The following is a 17,466-nucleotide window of genomic DNA, read 5'->3' on the forward strand; positions in this document are numbered from 1 at the left end:
GAAAAAAAAGAGAGAAAAATACCGAGCTAAAAAATACTTGTAAAAAAAGGGCTACCTATTGAATTGTCCATGAAAAGACTGTTTGGTATATAAAAAAAAGAAGAATATACGGACAAAAGGAAAAAAATTGATTGAAAATGAGAAATAGAGTGAAAGCCGCCAACGGAAAAATCAAGAGCTAGATGAATGAAGAGTTGAATTGTAATACAAGTTCTTATTTGGGCTTTAGTTGATTTGATCATTCCTTCAATTATCATTGAGGACATGAAAGTAGAAAAACTCAATATGTGGTAGTGTTAAGTCTAGATTATATAGTGCATTCAAGAAACTCAATGTGGGGATTTGTTCAGTTATATGATTATTACTTTGAACTTAATCGGGATATTCATTAGGGTACTGGAACTTAGGTGTATATTATGCTTAATATTAATAGATTTGGTTCTTTCTGAATTGGATTGGTTTAAAATTATTTAAGATTTCAAGATTGACTCTTTTGAGAATTTATTTTTGGATTCAAAATTATTTGAATGTTTTGCTCGGGACTAGTAAAATGCTGGTTGGGGGTGTAATCAAGCCTAAATATTATATATTTATCCTCTCAATTACATTAATGTCCATGCATTTAAGTACACAATTGATAAACCAACATATGTTTTATACATGTAAGGTAATTTAGAAGATAAAGTTGAAATCATACTTAATAAGGAAGGATTAAAGCTCAAAGACTAATAAAGTGAAGACTTGGATGTTTAGAGGTTAATATTGAAGAATTCACATCCCAAATATCCAAGGAAACCAAGTATAAAGGATGGAGAAAAGACTGAGAAAATCACGCAGTACATTAATAAAAATAATAGACTGTTCGATCCCATTTAAGGTTGGTTTGGTCTGACCGAAAGTGCACAGAATAGTCCACCAAGAAGTTGTGATTTTCAGTGTTGATTTGGCTTGACATTCGATTCGACTGAAGTTAGGTTTAGTGCCATTGAAAGAGGGTTTGGTCCAACCTGAGGGGGATAGAGACTTCATAAGAATTTTAAGGAAACCAAGAAGCAAATTCGGTCCTATTAAAGTGATTTTTTGGTGTAACAGAAGGCTACAACTAATACGACCGAATTGTAACAAATTGTGAATTATTGAAGTCAGTTCGAAGTCGATATGAATCGAGTCTTTTTAAAAAGGTGTTTAAGCTCTTATAGTTACAAATTAGAGCTTCGGAGAGAGACCAAGGAGTAGGGGAGCTTCTTTGAAATTTTCATTCCTTCTCAATCCTTCAGTTCTAGTTTGTTTTTTTAGTTTTTATATAAGATGTTAGTCATATTTAGCTAATCTCTTAGCTAAGGCTAAGGGATAAACTTCTTAATGGATATTTAATCTTCAATTCATTTTCAATGAAAGTTTTAGATTATTTATGTTGAATTGTAATTAGATATGATTGAATTCTTAGTTAGGGGAATGAATCAATTGTAAAGTTGATTGAACTATTATCGTCTTCGAGTACATTAAATGCTTTTAAATCCTTGAAAGTGATTACCTAGATCTTCATGAGAGATCAAGCCTATTGTAATTCTAATATATTTTAGATGTTTAAGATGAGATTATTGTGTTATCTTAAGATTAGAATGAATTGGAATTTGGTTATAGTTGAATTATTGACTCGAGACGACGAATTAAGTTTAAATTCCATTAATTGGGGATTCCTGGATCCTTAGAAGTTTTCTATTGATTGTTTAAACCATTTTACTTCATTGGATTAAAAACCCAAACAAACCTGATTAGTTATAAATGTGTTCTCACTAAAGTCCCTATGAATGGACCTCGATCTCATTGAGTTATTACCGCATTACAACCTTGCACTTGGGGTTATCAACCCTTGGGTTCGATCATTAGGCTGGACTGACTTGGGTTGGACTCCTCTTACTACTCTCTCCTCTCCTTGGTGGAGGGATGTGATGGCTAAGGGGGTGGAAGAGTGTTTTCTAGGTTTCCTAAGGTAGAAGGGGTATGTTGAAATGAGAAGCCGAGGGGGCTGTTTATATCCCTCAAGCTCGATTTTCTTGTAATTACTAGCAAGTGTGGGGTTAAAACGGGGTTGGATAGCCTAGATTTGAGATTGCCATGTGGCAAGATCTCAATGGTTAGATTGGATGGCATGGGTTGTAATTTTGGTGTAAGAGAGGGGGTACTAGAGTCTTTTCTCATTTCCCACATGATTATACGCTATTGAGAAAGGGTTCATATGCATTGCAACTCCCTGCCAAGACAGGGGGAGTGCCATGTGGCTAGTGGCACCCTAGGTGCCAACAGTGCCACACGATGCTCCTTGCTTTAGCAAGTGGGCTCCCATACTCGTGTGGAGCCTTTGATTTGATTGGTGCCCCTTTGTTGTTGCTCCAAATTTTTAATAGTCTTTGGATGTATTGGTTTGTTCCTGGGTTAGTCTTGGGCTTGACTTGGAAAGGTGAGTTGACCGGGTGATCTGATTCAGTGGGTCATCGACTCGGCAAGTCAATTCAACAAATTGACTTGGTGAGTTTGACCTAGTTTTTAGGTTTTGAGGTTCTAGGGTTTAGGGTTCTAGGGCTAGGTTTTGGGGTTCTAGGGTTAAGGTTTTGGGGTTTGGTGGAGTTGACTAGGTCCAACTTAATCAGCTTGTCAGTATGAGGTGAGGTGTTTACAATGATCCTATAATATGCACCATATATTTTGTTCATTTTACATAACTACGAAAAATATACTTCATGGGCCTTGCATCAGGTTTAGTCCTTTGCTCTTTGGGAATCCACATATAAGTATCACGATTAAAAATATGAAAGAATGAATAATTAATAGATTTTTTTTTTATAGATTATATCTCTTCAGGAATCTTACGATTTAGTGCAATCACAAGACAAGAATTCACAAAATAACAAGATGTGCTAACGACTTCCACCCCGAAAATATTACTGGATCCTAATGGAACTCGACATGCAACTAGCATGATCCATAAGCTTATGGTCCATACATTACGCAACTCCATTTTGTTGTGGAGCATTAGGGATCGTGTAATCCCTCTTAATGGTATGCTCGTTGCAAAAATCTATGAATTGTTTGGAGGTGTACTTTCCTTCATTATCGGTTTTCAGATACTCGATTTTCTTCCTTTCCAGTTTTCAACTAATGCTCTAAAGTTGATGAAATAAGCAAAAGCATCACTCATCTTTTTGAGCATTTAAATCTATACATTTTAAAGAGTTTGTTAATAAAAAATAAAATATTTTAAGTATTCTAATGATTTAATATGAGCTTCCCAAGTGTAAGGATAAATTAGATTTAACATATCATTTCTTTAAGTACTGGAATAGAAAAAAATAAATTATATGGATCTTTCTAAATAAACCATTCTTACAAAAATTTAAATTAATAAATTTTGAATTAGGAAATAAATTTCAATAAATTAAGAAGTATCTTTCATCCTTGCTTGCTCACATGGTCTGATTTCTCTTGCTAGTAACTTTGTTAGTATATTTTTCTTTGATGACCATGTCATCATCAGAAGATCTCTCATGTGTTTTTTTGTGAGATTCTTTGATAAGAAACATGGACATGACTAACTCCTTATTGAGATTTTGACCATTGCTAAGATTCATGATCAAATTATCTAACGAGTCTAACATTGAACAAAGTAGAAATGTGATATTTTCTTCATCATCAATCTTTTCATCAATCAGCATCAATCTCTTAGTTAAGGTATTAAATCTAGTCAAGTGTTCTTGCAAAGCAGACTTGTCATTTATCATCAAGTTGTATAGTTTCCGTTGGAGGTAAATCTTGTTTAACATTGATTTTCCTTCATACAGATTTCACAATTTGTCCTAAAAACATTTCACAATGGTTTGATTGGACACAAATTATAAAATTGAATAATTTAGTAAAAGAAAAAAAGATCCGCTATAACTAATTAATTTTTTCCTCAAATATTCCATCATTTATTTCTATATGTTTTTTCCCCTTCTATTGAAATTGCACAACATTGTGATGTAGAGAGGGTCGCGGACAGTTACATCATAAAAAAAGGCCCGGTCGACAACAGAAGTGATCCGGACCGTTGTACCTTAAATCAGGCATATCTCGCAATCCGAAATGAGTTATCAGACGTAAAATCATGTGAAATACCTCCAGATCGACAGTCGTTTCCCTATTTTAATTCCGTTTTTACTATAAATAGTAAGTTTTAGTTTGATTATAACTCTTCATCCGTTGGGCTTTAGGAGTTGCGTCCAACGTGAAAAGAGCTTAGAAAAATTAGGAGAACATCTTGGTGAAGCCAAATAGGACACTTACTATTTTTGGCCGAAAACCTTGCGCACTAGTAGACATCACGATCGTCTATAAATAGTAAGTCGCAAATTTTAGGAGTTTTAGTTGTAGTTTGATTCTGATTTCTTTCCCTTGGTACCCCTATTTAAAGGGTTGTGAACTTGTTTTTATTCATTCATCAATCATTTCGAATTTATTAGAATTTATTTCTATTTTCCTGCTTTCTTTCCTCGTGGATTCGAGAAGTCTCTGTGAGGAGTCCAGAGAAGTTCCGTGGATTCAGAATAGTTATCCTCTTGAGGAAGACGGTGCTTGACCTCACATCCTTCCCTGCATTAGTTTGGTATCAAAGCGAGGTTTTTCCTCGGATCGATGACTTCTAACGACGGGTCGGGTAACAATCCCATGGGCGGTGCTCCAAGGAATTTATCTTTAACGGCGACAGCTTTCGAAGTAGCGCAACAAGAGAATCGGCAAGCCATGCAAGGGTTGCAGGCTTCCATTGATCGCACAACGGATCTCTTGGCGAAAACCATAAGGCAACTCAGTATTCATGGTGGTAATCCTCCACCGTCAATTGCTGAAACTTGTAATTGCCCTGATCGCAGGATAGTACCGACAGTACATCCAAGGGTCATTCTTAAGGAAGGGGGATCGAGCGAGGAGGAGATCGACGGCATAATCTTCCAACATCCCAGACAAGGTGGTGATCGAGTAGATCGAACAGATCGAAAATTCAAGATGCTGGTTGATATTCCTAGCTTCAATGGCCAACTACATATTGAGAATTTCCTAGATTGACTTTCTGAAGTTGAGTGATTCTTCAACTATATGGACGTCCCTGAAGCAAGGAAGGTCAAGCTTGTGGCCTACAAGTTGATGGGCGGAGCTTAAGCTTGGTGGGAACAACTACAACTCGCACGAACTAGACAGATGAAAGCACCAATCCGCACATAGCAGCGGATGAAGCAACCACTACGTGCCTGATTTCTCCATAGCGACTACGATTAAGTATTATTCCAACAATACCAAAATTGTCGACAAGGTAGTTGGTCGGCGAGAGAATACGCAGAAGAATTTTACTGCCTGGCGGCGTGTAATGATTTGGTCGAAACTGAATCCCAATAAGTCGCCTGATTCAACGGTGGATTGCGTATGAAGTTCTAAGATCGGGTACAGATGCAGTTCGTCTGGGCGATGATGATGCAATCAAGTTGGCTACCCGGACGTAAGCGCAACTTGAACGTCTTAACACACGAACCTATCCTACTGCAAGTTCGCTGTGGCAGGTCCGCCCCAGGGACCTCCACAACCTATGGGGAAGGAGCCCGTAGGAGCATGCACTCAACCTCCTACACCTGTGAACTGGGATCAAGGAAGCGGTCAAACTAAGCCCTAAAGGGGCGTATCGACTACCGCTGGCCTAAGCAGGATCCCGAACCCCTATGTGTGACCAAGGAGAGACCATTGCTTTCATTGTGGCCAACCGGGTCACCTGTCAAATACTTGTCCTCAACAATAAGTGCAAACCTCACCATCAATTATGGTAGTGCTGAAAAGGCCGATAAGGATCCATGTATTGAGGAACTAGAGCACACTACAGAAGACGAGGTGGATGATTCAGGTTGGGTTCAGCAGGATCATGGCAAATCACTCGTCGTGAGGTGACTATTGTACGCACTAAGGAAAGAAGTACACCCATAACGGCATAACATCTTTCGAACTAGGTATACGATGAATTGAAAAGTCTGTGATGTGATCATCGACAGCTGGAGCAGTGAGAATATCGTATCCAAGGTAATAGTAGAAAAAGTACAATTAAAAATGGAGTGTAATCCCTCCCCATATACAATCTGTTGGATTAAGAAGGTCAGCGAAACAAAGGTAACCGAACGGTGCACCATATCCTTTTTAATTGGCAAACATTATAAGGATGAAGTAGTATGTGATGTGGTTGACAAGAAAGCATGTCACATACTACTCGGTCGACCCTGACAATCTGACTGTGACACCACTTATAAAGGGCGAGATAACATATATATCTTCATCAAGGACAGCCGAAAGACCATATTGGCCCTTATGGACCTAGAGGGACCACCTGAAATTTCTAAAGTGAAGGGTTGTTTTCTCTTAACCATAAGGGACTTCGTGAAGGAATCTAAAGAAACAGGACATGCCTATGCACTAATCGTGAAAGGGAAAGAACTCAATCTCACCAACATCCCTAATGAACTAAAACTCTTACTGCATGAGTTTAAAGAAATTTGGCCTGACGACCTTTCCGATGGATTACCTCCCATGCGAGATATCCAACACCATACCGACCTTGTCCCTAGGTCTAGCTTACCAAATCGTCCTCACTATCGGATGAGTCCAAAAGAGTGCAAAATTTTGCAAGGGAAAGTGGAGGAACTGATCCGTAAGGGTCTCATCCGAGAAAGCATGAGCCCATGCGCCGTACCTACTCTATTAACTCCTAAGAAAGATGGGAGTTGGTGTATGTGTGTCGACAGCCGGGCCATTAATAAAATCACCATAAAATATAGATTTCTCATACCACGGCGAGACGATATGTTAGACATGCTTAAAGGCACAAAATTATTCTCTAAGTTGGATCTAAGGAGCAGATACCATTAGATTCGAATACAGCTGGGTGATGAGTGGAAGACGACCTTTAAGACCAAGGAAGGATTGTACGAATGGATGATCATGTCCTTCGGTCTTTCGAATGCACCTAACACATTCATGAGATTGATGAACCTAGTTCTGAAACCTTTCACTAGGCGGTTCGTTGTGGTTTATTTCGATGATATTTTGATATACAGTCAAGATGAGACCACTCATATGAAACACCTCAAGAAGGTCCTTCAAGTGCTCACTGAAAATAAACTGTATCTCAATTAAAAAAAGTGCAGCTTCATGACTGATAGCCTATTGTTTCTAAGTTTTGTTGTAACATCCATGGGCATTCGGGTGGATGAGGAAAAGGTGAAGGCAATCAGAGAGTGGCCGGTTCCCACAAATATTCACGAAGTGTGAAGTTTTTATGAAGTAGCGACATTCTATCGTCAGTTTGTGAAAAATTTTAGTACCATTGTGTCACCAATCACAGATTGCATGAAGAAATGACAGTTTCAGTGGACTGACGAAGTCGATAAGAGCTTTGCAGAAATTAAGCGCAGGTTATCTACGACCTTGGTTCTTGTACTTCCCAACTTCGACAAACTGTTTGAAGTCGAATGTGATGCCTCATATGTTGGGATTGGGGTAGTTTTGTCTCAAGAATGTAGGCCGGTAGCCTTCTATTGTAAGAAACTTAGTGATGCACGCAAGAAGTAGTCTACATATGAGATCGAGTTGTATGCAGTGGTCCAGACACTGCGACACTGGCGATATTATTTGATTCAAAGAGAATTTATACTTTACACAGACCATCAAGCTCTCAAATTTATTAATAGCCAAGCTAACATTAACCGTGTGCATGCTGGATCTTATTTTTGCAGGAATTCACGTTCGTGCTAAAACATAAGTTTGGGTAACAGAACTAAGTAGCTGATACACTGAGTCGCTGTTTAACTTTGTTAGTCACTATGAGCAATCAGGTTGTCGGGTTTGAGCGCCTCAAGGATATATATGCCGACAACAACTTCAAGGACGCATGGGTTAGATGCCAAGAAAGTCACCCCGGTGACTTACATATGCAAGACGGCTTCCTTTTCAAGAGGAACCGACTGTGCATCCCCAAAAGTTCGTTAAGGGAATAGATAATCGAAGAGTTATATGGACGTGGCCTTAGTGGACACCTTGGGCGAGACAAGATGCGAGCTCTCGTGGAAAAGTGGTATTACTGGCCACAATTGGTACGTGATGTGGGAAAGACAGTCTAATGTTGTTATATTTGTCAGACCTCCAAGGGGTAATCTCATAATAAGAGCCTCTATACCCTGTTATCCGTACTTAATGGCCCTTGGGAGGATTTATCTATGGACTTCGTGCTTAGTCTCCCATGAACATAACGCGGAATAGATTCAGTGTTTGTGGTAGTATATCATTTCTCCAAGATAACGCACTTTATTCCATGCAAGAAGACTCTCAATGCAACACACGTGGCGAATCTATTCTTCAGAGAAGTTGTGAGGCTACACTGGGTTCCCAAGACTATTACTTCTGACCGTGACACGAAGTCATTAGCCACTTTTGGCGAACTTTATGGACTCGATTTGATACACAACTTTAGTTCAGTAGCGCCTATCACCCACAGACTGACGGGCAGACCGAAGTTGTGAATTGCACTTTGGGTAACCTCCTTCGATGTATTTCAGGAGAAAAATTGAAGTAGTGGGATTTGGCCTTTTCTCAAGAAGAGTTTGCATTCAATAATATGGTGAACCGCTCAACAGAAAAGTCTCCGTTCCAAGTTATTTACGGACGAGTACCTTGCCACACACTTAATTTGGTCCCTTTACCCAAGCCCCCAGGCATGAGCATTATAGAAAAACATATGACAGACAGGATCATGGGCATTCATGCAGAGGTACAAACCAAGTTACATGCCTCGAACGAAAAGTACAAGGAGCAAGCGAACAAGCATCGGCGACAGAAAGTGTTTGAGGTGGGCGACCAAGTAATGGTTCATTTGCGTAAAGAAAGATTTCTGCCCGGAACATACAATAAGTTGAAAAATAAGAAGATTGGACCGGTACCAATCATTCGAAAGATCAATGACAATACTTACGCTGTTGATCTTCTAGATAACATGGCGATCTCACGGACTTTTAATGTCGCGGACCTGACTAAGTATCATGAACCAGAACAAGACCAGAACTCAAGGACGAGTTCTTTTGAAGTGGAGGAGACTGATGTAGAGAGGCGCAGACAATTACATGGCCAAGATGGATCGGAAAAGGCCCGATCGACGACAGAAGTGATTCAGACAGTCGGACCTCAAATCAAGCGTAAACGCAAACCAGAATGAGTTATTAGATGTAAAATATATGATTTTGGGGTAGAACGAGCTACTTTAGCCAACCAACATGCTATTCTAGGTTGCCCAAGCTGGATTTTCGAAATACCTCCAGATCGACGGTCGTTTCCCTATTTTAATTTCGTTTTTACTATAAATAGTAAGTTTTAATTTGATTATAACTCTTCATCCGTTGGGCTTTAGGAGTTGCGTCCAATGTGAAAAGAGCTTAGAAAAATTAGGAGAACAGCTTGGTGAAGCCAAATAGGACACTTACTATTTTTGGCCGAAAACCTTGCGCACTAGTAGACATCACGACCGTCTATAAATAGTAACTTTATTTGCGAATTCTAGGAGTTTTAGTTGTAGTTTGATTCTGATTTCTTTCCCATTGCTTGGTACTCCTATTTAAACGGTTGGAACTCGTTTTTATTCATTCATCAATCAATTTTGAATTTATTTATATTTTTTTGCTTTCTTTCCTCATGGATTTGAGAAGTATCTGTGAGGAGTCTAGAGAAGTTCCGTGGATTCAGAATAGTTATCCTCTTGAGGAAGACGGTGCTCGACCTCACATCCTTCCCTGCATCACATTTCTACCAACATTGCATTTATCTTTAATTTTTATAATGCATAATAGAATTTGTGAAACTTCAGCACATCGAATCAATCATCTGAAACACAAATGTAATACAAACGCTAACACTAATCTTGTACCATAAAGACATTTCAACCTTTGACTCTGATACCAATTAATGCTTGGAGATGCTCGCACACGATCAATGTTTACATAGCAAAATAACATGGCAAAGTGAATATAAGAAACAAGAGGCACAAATATTTACATAGTTTGACAATATTTTTATGTCCATGGGACAATAATACCGGCGAGCTTTTTTCTTCACTAATATAAGATAAATCAACAATATGAGGCTCACCTTCATGTCGGAGTACTCTTCCGCCATGCAAATAATCTCTTACTTAAAAATCCTAAGTAAGATGATACTGCTCATAATACCGTATTCCTCTTACATAAACAACACCTAAGAGAGAACATTGTCATGCAAGGTCGCAAAATCCAGCAAAACTGTTAAGGCGAACATGTGGAATTGGCAAATGTTGGGGGTTATTTAATTTTCAATGCGATAACAATAAGATAGATAGTACTCTCATCTCTGTAGTTTGTTGAAGTGGAACCATGGCTTTGTGGTCAAGACCGTTGATTTGATGGGACCCACAGTGAGTGGGCCATGGCTAAAGAATCTCACTCCAAACTCCTCAATCGATCCAGATCATCGAATCATGGGCCCCACTTGTACAAACTCATGACCGAGGATACAATGCATATATGGTGAATTTAATTAGGACCATGAAATTTGAAGACTGAGGATACCATGCACATGGTCGAGTTAAGACCATAAAACTTCCTAGTGGGCCCCACCTGTACAAACTCAAGACCATACACTTCACGGAATCAAGGGACCCACTTGTACAAAACTCAAGACTTACCAGCCCATGGTCAATGTCCTTGCTTTTGAATGTGGAATATTCCAAGTTCATGTCACTCTCACATTATTCTTCATACATTGAAATGGATCACCTAAACATGTACGAACATTCCAGTCTAAAGCTACTGAAATAGATTCAAATGTTGGAAAATCTGTGATAGTCTCCTAAAAGGTGGAGAGGCTCAGCAGTCTTGCCTACGGAAACATGAGTGTTCAAACTGGCTTAGTACGATAGAAGATGATAGATATCATGTAAATGCATGCATCCGCTGGACTGTTGACCACTTTCTTCTTGGCCATCCATTTGATGGGTCCGAATCAGATGGTTAGGATTCTCCAACCAATGTACTCTTAGTCAGTTGGATGGTTCAGATTGATTGCATGTCTTTCACGTATATAGTGCATGCATCCATGACTTTAGCCCACCCTGCCGTTTCCTGTGGTGTGGTCCACTTAAGCGTTGGGTATGATTGAGTTTTGGGCTCATGCCGTGAAATAATGTGGAAAAACGGATGGACAGTGTGGATAAGACACATACATCACGGTGGGCCCCACGGTTTTAGATTTTGAGGTTTTTTCTTGGGAAATCATTGGGAAATTTCGCTGTAAATAATTTTTTTTAAAAATTTATTATAAACTACAAATCATTTAAAAATTTACCACAAAGTACATCATGAATTCTTATTTACCAACAAAGCTTTAAATATTTGAAACGCATAAAGGTACTTTTCTGGGGATGAAATGACCGAATGCTCTCCTTTATTTAAAAAAGTAGTCAAGTGGAGCACGTGGGGCCCACCCATCCAATAAGTGCAACTACGTGATGAACGGTCAAACCAAAAGTTAGGATGGTCCAATCATAAGATGGACTACACCATAAAAATAATCTACACCACTTGAAAGCTGGACCATATCACGTAGGTGGGCCATATCATGAAAGGGACTCCATATCAACTGGTTCTCTTCGCATATGGCACTAATTAGCAACCACTAGCTATATCTTTCAAAGTATGGGATACATTGTGATGGATCATATCTAAAAAATCATACTAATGAAGAAATCATAACCGTCCAATTGATGGCTATCAAATGGGTGGTGAAACGTAAAATAGTGATTTGTACAAGAATCATGAGTTCATTAGATATCTGTAGAGCTGTACAAAGCTCGCTTGCTCAATTCGACTTTTCCCAGCTCACTCGATTCGACTGGGGAAATCTCGACTTGTCTCAGCTCGAAATTGGATTCGAACCGAGTTGAGTTAGTTTTTAGAGTTCGAAAAAATTTCAAGCTGAATTTGAGCTTGCCCGAACTTGACTCAACTCGGATTGAACTTCAACTTGAACTAACTCAGATTAAATCAGCTCAGGACTCGGTTATTTTGATATGAATGTTGCTCGCCGAGTGTTTGATTGAATGACTCAATAAAGTGTTGACGAGGAAGGGCCGGATACGTCAGCTGTTTGATTTTGATGCCACTGTATAGGTGTTTAATGAAATACCTTTAAAATATTACTACTGTTTTACGTTCTGTGAGAAATTGAAGATGCATTTTATCTTTTTGAGAAAATGCCAAACAGGATCGAACTTGGCTTGATCTGACTTGAGCTGCTGACCGAACTGAGTCGAGCTAGCAAGACGGGCTCGATTACTGAGCCGAGTTGAGTTTGAGCTAGGATTAGCTATTGGCCAAGCCGAGCCGAGCCGAGCTGTGCCAAGTTCGACTCGATTCGACTTGTGTACAACTCTAGATATCCATAAGCCATGTGTTATATTCAAGAATCAGTTCGCATAAAAGTCTTCCTCCTAAATTAATTCATTAGATTTTGTCCAATCACAACGGTAGATGCCACCAATCCCAAACATCCTTGTGGCCCATTTCATGTGGATGGATCATATGGTTGGACAATTTTAACCAACTAATTTTCATCTTAAACATCTAATTGTATTTTAGTTCATTTAAAAACATTTACTATTTTGTTTTTATCCATTTGATGGCCATCAATCAGATGGTCAGGATTACAAAGTGTGATTTTTGGGTCAATTTAAATCCATTTGATGGTCAGCATTATAAAATCCATATGATTTTCGGTCAATTTACATCCACAAGGGAACCCATGGTATGAGCATTTAAATTGGTTTGATCCATTCACGTAACATACGTGGATCCATATTTAAATTCTTTGTGATAAATGCAAATAGTTTAGTATTATTTGATGACACTACAACAACAAGCGGTATAAACGGCATTTGCTTTGCATGTTTATCGGCGCTACGTAAGACCCCAATGACGGATATCGTACCATATTTAAAAAAAAAAACTCTCTCACATTTCCTACCCGTCTCTCTCTCTCTCTGCAACTCCACGACTATCCTATTTCCTACCCGTCTCTCTCTCTCTCTCTCTGCAACTCCACGACTCTCCTATTTGCTACCCGTCTCTCTCTCTCCCTCTCTCTCTCTCTCTCTCTCTCTCTCTCTCTCTGCAACTCCACGACTCTCTCCTTCTCTCTCTCCTCTTTCTCTCTCATGACTGCTTTGGGATCTCTCCAGCTGCAGTAACCTGCTTTGGGATCTCTCCGTAGTATCTAGATTTGCTACTCTCTTGTTTCCTAGGGTTTTGGATCTGTTTTCTGCACTTTGCTGCAGTTCGGTCTTCTGCTGCTGGTGAATCTCAGATTCTCAGGTATGATCTATTTTAGAATACTTGATTAGGAATATGCTTTGTTGAATACAAATTCCTAATTAGGGATTTGTGTTGTCGAATCCATTTTTAGGGATTTGCATTGTCGAATCCATTTTTAGGGATTTGCATGGTTGAATCCCTAATTTAGAAGTTCTTGTTACATCTGCAAATTCTCGAATTAGGGTTGTTGATGGTGTTGATCTGATTCACAAGTTCAAAGGTATTAGCTAAAACCTTCATATATTGTTCCTGTCTGTATCTTGTCCATCATTTTTGTTGAAACTGTTTTAGGATTTGAGACGAATCACCAGCAGATAGTCCATTTCAACAAACAACTATTTTTCTATTGTCATGTTCTGTTGCGATTTTCATGGCGCTTCTTCAAATGTATCCTTGTTGGATGGTGCTAATGCACTGTTGATGTGGGGTTGGATGGTGCTGGCCCATTATGGTGGGCCCTACATGGCTCAAAACACATGGCAAGTACCGTATTGTCAAAACACAAGTGATAATTTCCCCAAATTGTCCATGGCCACATAAATTTGAAAGAACCAAATTGCGATTTTCTTGCATAGCATTCCCAGACTCCAAATTCTTACTTTAAACTCCGACTTGAAGTCATCAATTTTCAACATTTTCACTTGATTAAGCTCAATATTTGCAATTGATCAGTTTGTGCATCTAAACGCTACCAATCTCCAATCCAATGGAATTGCAATTATTCAATTTGATAAATATGGGCTAGCCACAAAAATGCAATTACTATTGTCTCAAATCCCAAATCCCACTTGTGATATGTGGAATTTTAATTAGAGGTATGGTTGTCATGGTAACATCTCATCTTAACATCTATAATTTCGATTGAATGAATTGCAATGTGGTTGGGTCTCTACTCATGGCTTAGTGGTAGACTCACAAGAGTTTCAACACTGAGGTTATGAGAGTACGCATTGTGGTGGTGTGCGTGGGAGTGAGGGTGTGTGCATTAGAAAGAAAAAAAAAGAAGAAAAAAAGAATTGCAATGTGGTTCATAAAACATCCAAATGTCAAATAACCACTTACTCTAAAAGTGCGAGTTGCTAGAGGATGCACGTGTAAGGGTGGAAGCGGGCCTGATTTTCTTGGCCCTCATGAGAGAATATACTAGGGAGGCATATTTGTTGCTCTCGAGATTCAAACACTTAACCTTCCACTCTAATAATATATCCAATAATCACTTATTCTAAATGCTTGAGCCATTAGAGGATGGTGTATCGATGTATGTCAAGGGACTTTAACAGATCATTTGGACTCCACTTTGATGGGCTTAAAGCCAATAAGCCGGTCATCTAGGCTAGCTGTGTTGTTTTTAATATAAACATTTAGATGACAGGGGACTAGCATTGTTCCATTAGCATGAGAGCGGCTAATGCATTATGGAGTTTAGGATGTGAGGATTTTAAGAAGCTTTGATGATCAAGGCTGGAGTGGCTGATTCAACACCAACACATTTACTCTTGCTGTGGATGCGGTAGGGAGATGCCGCGGTATTTAGACGGCTGGTTGATCCTATTAGAATTTGATTTTCTTATTCTCAACCTTATATCTTCTAGTTGTGCATAGAGATAAGAACTGTTTGCTGTAATTGCTCCTATAGATAATAATTATTTGTTGTAACTGCTCCTAGAGATAGGGATTAATCTCTCTATAAGTTGTACACATGATATAGTGAAATACTATCACTATTTTCTTTCCTTTTCAGATGATATCATATCACACTTTGCTGTGTTCTTCATATATTTTCCTTTGTCATGGAACCATCTGTCAAATTTCTATAAGCATTCTTAGAAAATCAGGTCATCCTCTATTAGTTGAGGCATATCTAGAGTTGGAATCAGCAACGAAGTAGCTTTTCAGATACTAAGAATAGAAAGCTTATGCTGTCAAGCTACCGTTATTTTGTGCTCCTGCATGTGTACCACTGAACCGAAATCCATCCATCTCATTGAGATGTTTAACTTCCAAGGACTGATCATTTGGAAGCAATGAATCAACAGTGGTACACATGCCTCATTTTTTAGCTCCATGTCCTAAAATGAGCTGGAAAAAATGAATCAACAGCGTGGATAAAACACGTGTCATGATGGGCCGACAAAGCTTTTCCACCGGCTAATGGGTGGTGTTGGGGTCACCACATTCCAAGTCCATAAACATCATGTGTGGGCTAGGAAAGTTTTTAAATGCTGGCATCTTTTATCCTCACTATTCCTTGGTTGGTGTGGTCTACTTAAGCTTTAGAACCAATACAAGCAATCTCTTCCTATATAGCTCTACAAAGTAAGTCAGCGGGTTTCTCTCCATTTGTTTGCCAGGTATTATTCATCAATCTCTTCCATAAATAATTGATCTTGCTTAATTTATATTTTTGTCACTTCATTTATGTGTTTTCCTAGAGAGTACATGCCCAACTTGTAACTTCTCAGAACCCGCTCTGCCGTAAGATATTACGGTGTATGACGGTTCCCAGCAGGTTAAGTTGCAAGTTATTATATAGAGTTGGTTGGATGTCTTTTATTTTTGTAAATGTTGTTAATAGTTAGTTGGATGATGAATGATACTTGTGATTGTGAATGACAATAAACAACTTATTATATATGGAGCCCCAATATTACTCGTATGTTACTAGTATGTAGTAGATATTACTAGGTTAATTTATCAAAGTAAAATTTGTTTCTTTAGTTTAAAATTCATTTTGTTATTATTTAGCTAGATGATGAATGCCAATTGTGATTGATTATGTAATTGTTTAAGTATAGGATAATCAGTTGCTCATTTGGAAATTTTTATGTGGCCAAGCATAGATATAGTGTACTTTTGGAGGAATAAAAATTCTCAAATTGTCCCACGTTTGGACAATTCAAGGCTGGATAGATTGGAATGCTTTTGGTTACCTGATTTAAATGCACATGCTAGTTCTGCATTGTATCTATCCTTTCTCTCTGGTTACGTTTCTTATATTTATTTCTAATGTCAAATATCCTCACATTATGTGGACACTTGACATGGGAATCAAATGCAAGATCAACGTATTCGGAGAGACATGGGGAGATGCTGCCGGAATTTCAGTGTGGGCATTTAAATGGGAACATGAAAGTATTACAATCTATCCAGTTTTGGATGGGTGACTGATTTAGTTAGTCAGTTAAAGATACCATTAGAGATTCTATTAGATGCCTAAATTGTCGTTGCTTGTGGGGTGAGCAATAATGGTGCTTGTTTCATTATAATTTGTCTCTTTAATACTCTTCCTTAAATTTCTCTTATACCCATTCTAGTTTATCTCTCCTAGAAAGCTTTGTCGGGCTCACGTTGTATTTCAAGTAACTTGTCGAAGTAGCCGAGGAACAGAGTGATGGATAAGAGTTGGATTCATTTGTCAAGGTATCTCAGTAACTTTTTCTTTTAGTTGTTTTGGCCCAATGGTTAAGATACATTGTTTGATATGTCCTCCAATTGCATTGAATGGTTTAGGGTAAGCAATGCATACGTAAGTGGAGCTAAGGAATTCCTAGACTTTGCATTTACAAATACAAGTGATAGAGGGAGGATCCTATGTCCATGTAAGAACTGCAATAACAACTTCTGGGTATCTCGACAAGAAGTATACGATCATATCGTGTGTGACGGATTTAATACGAGTTATACTCATTGGCATTTTCATGGGGAAGCCATGTCTTCTTCTATGCCTAATCTGGATCCAAACGATAATATGCACGAATTGTTACATGATGCATTTGATTTTTCGGGTCCGGATGATCAAGAGAGTAATGCAACATATAGACCTACAGAGGGGCTTAATACTAAAGCACAAAAATTTTTCAAATTAGTAGAAGACGCCGATAAGGAATTGTACCTAGGCTGTAAGAAGTTTAGTAAGCTCTCTTTCATTAATCGACTATATCACATAAAGTACCTTGGTTGATGGAGCGATAAGTCATTCATGATGTTACTTGAATTGTTAAAGGATGCACTT

The sequence above is a fragment of the Magnolia sinica genome, chromosome 6, assembly GCF_029962835.1.
Source record: "Magnolia sinica isolate HGM2019 chromosome 6, MsV1, whole genome shotgun sequence".
NCBI lineage: Eukaryota > Viridiplantae > Streptophyta > Magnoliopsida > Magnoliales > Magnoliaceae > Magnolia > Magnolia sinica.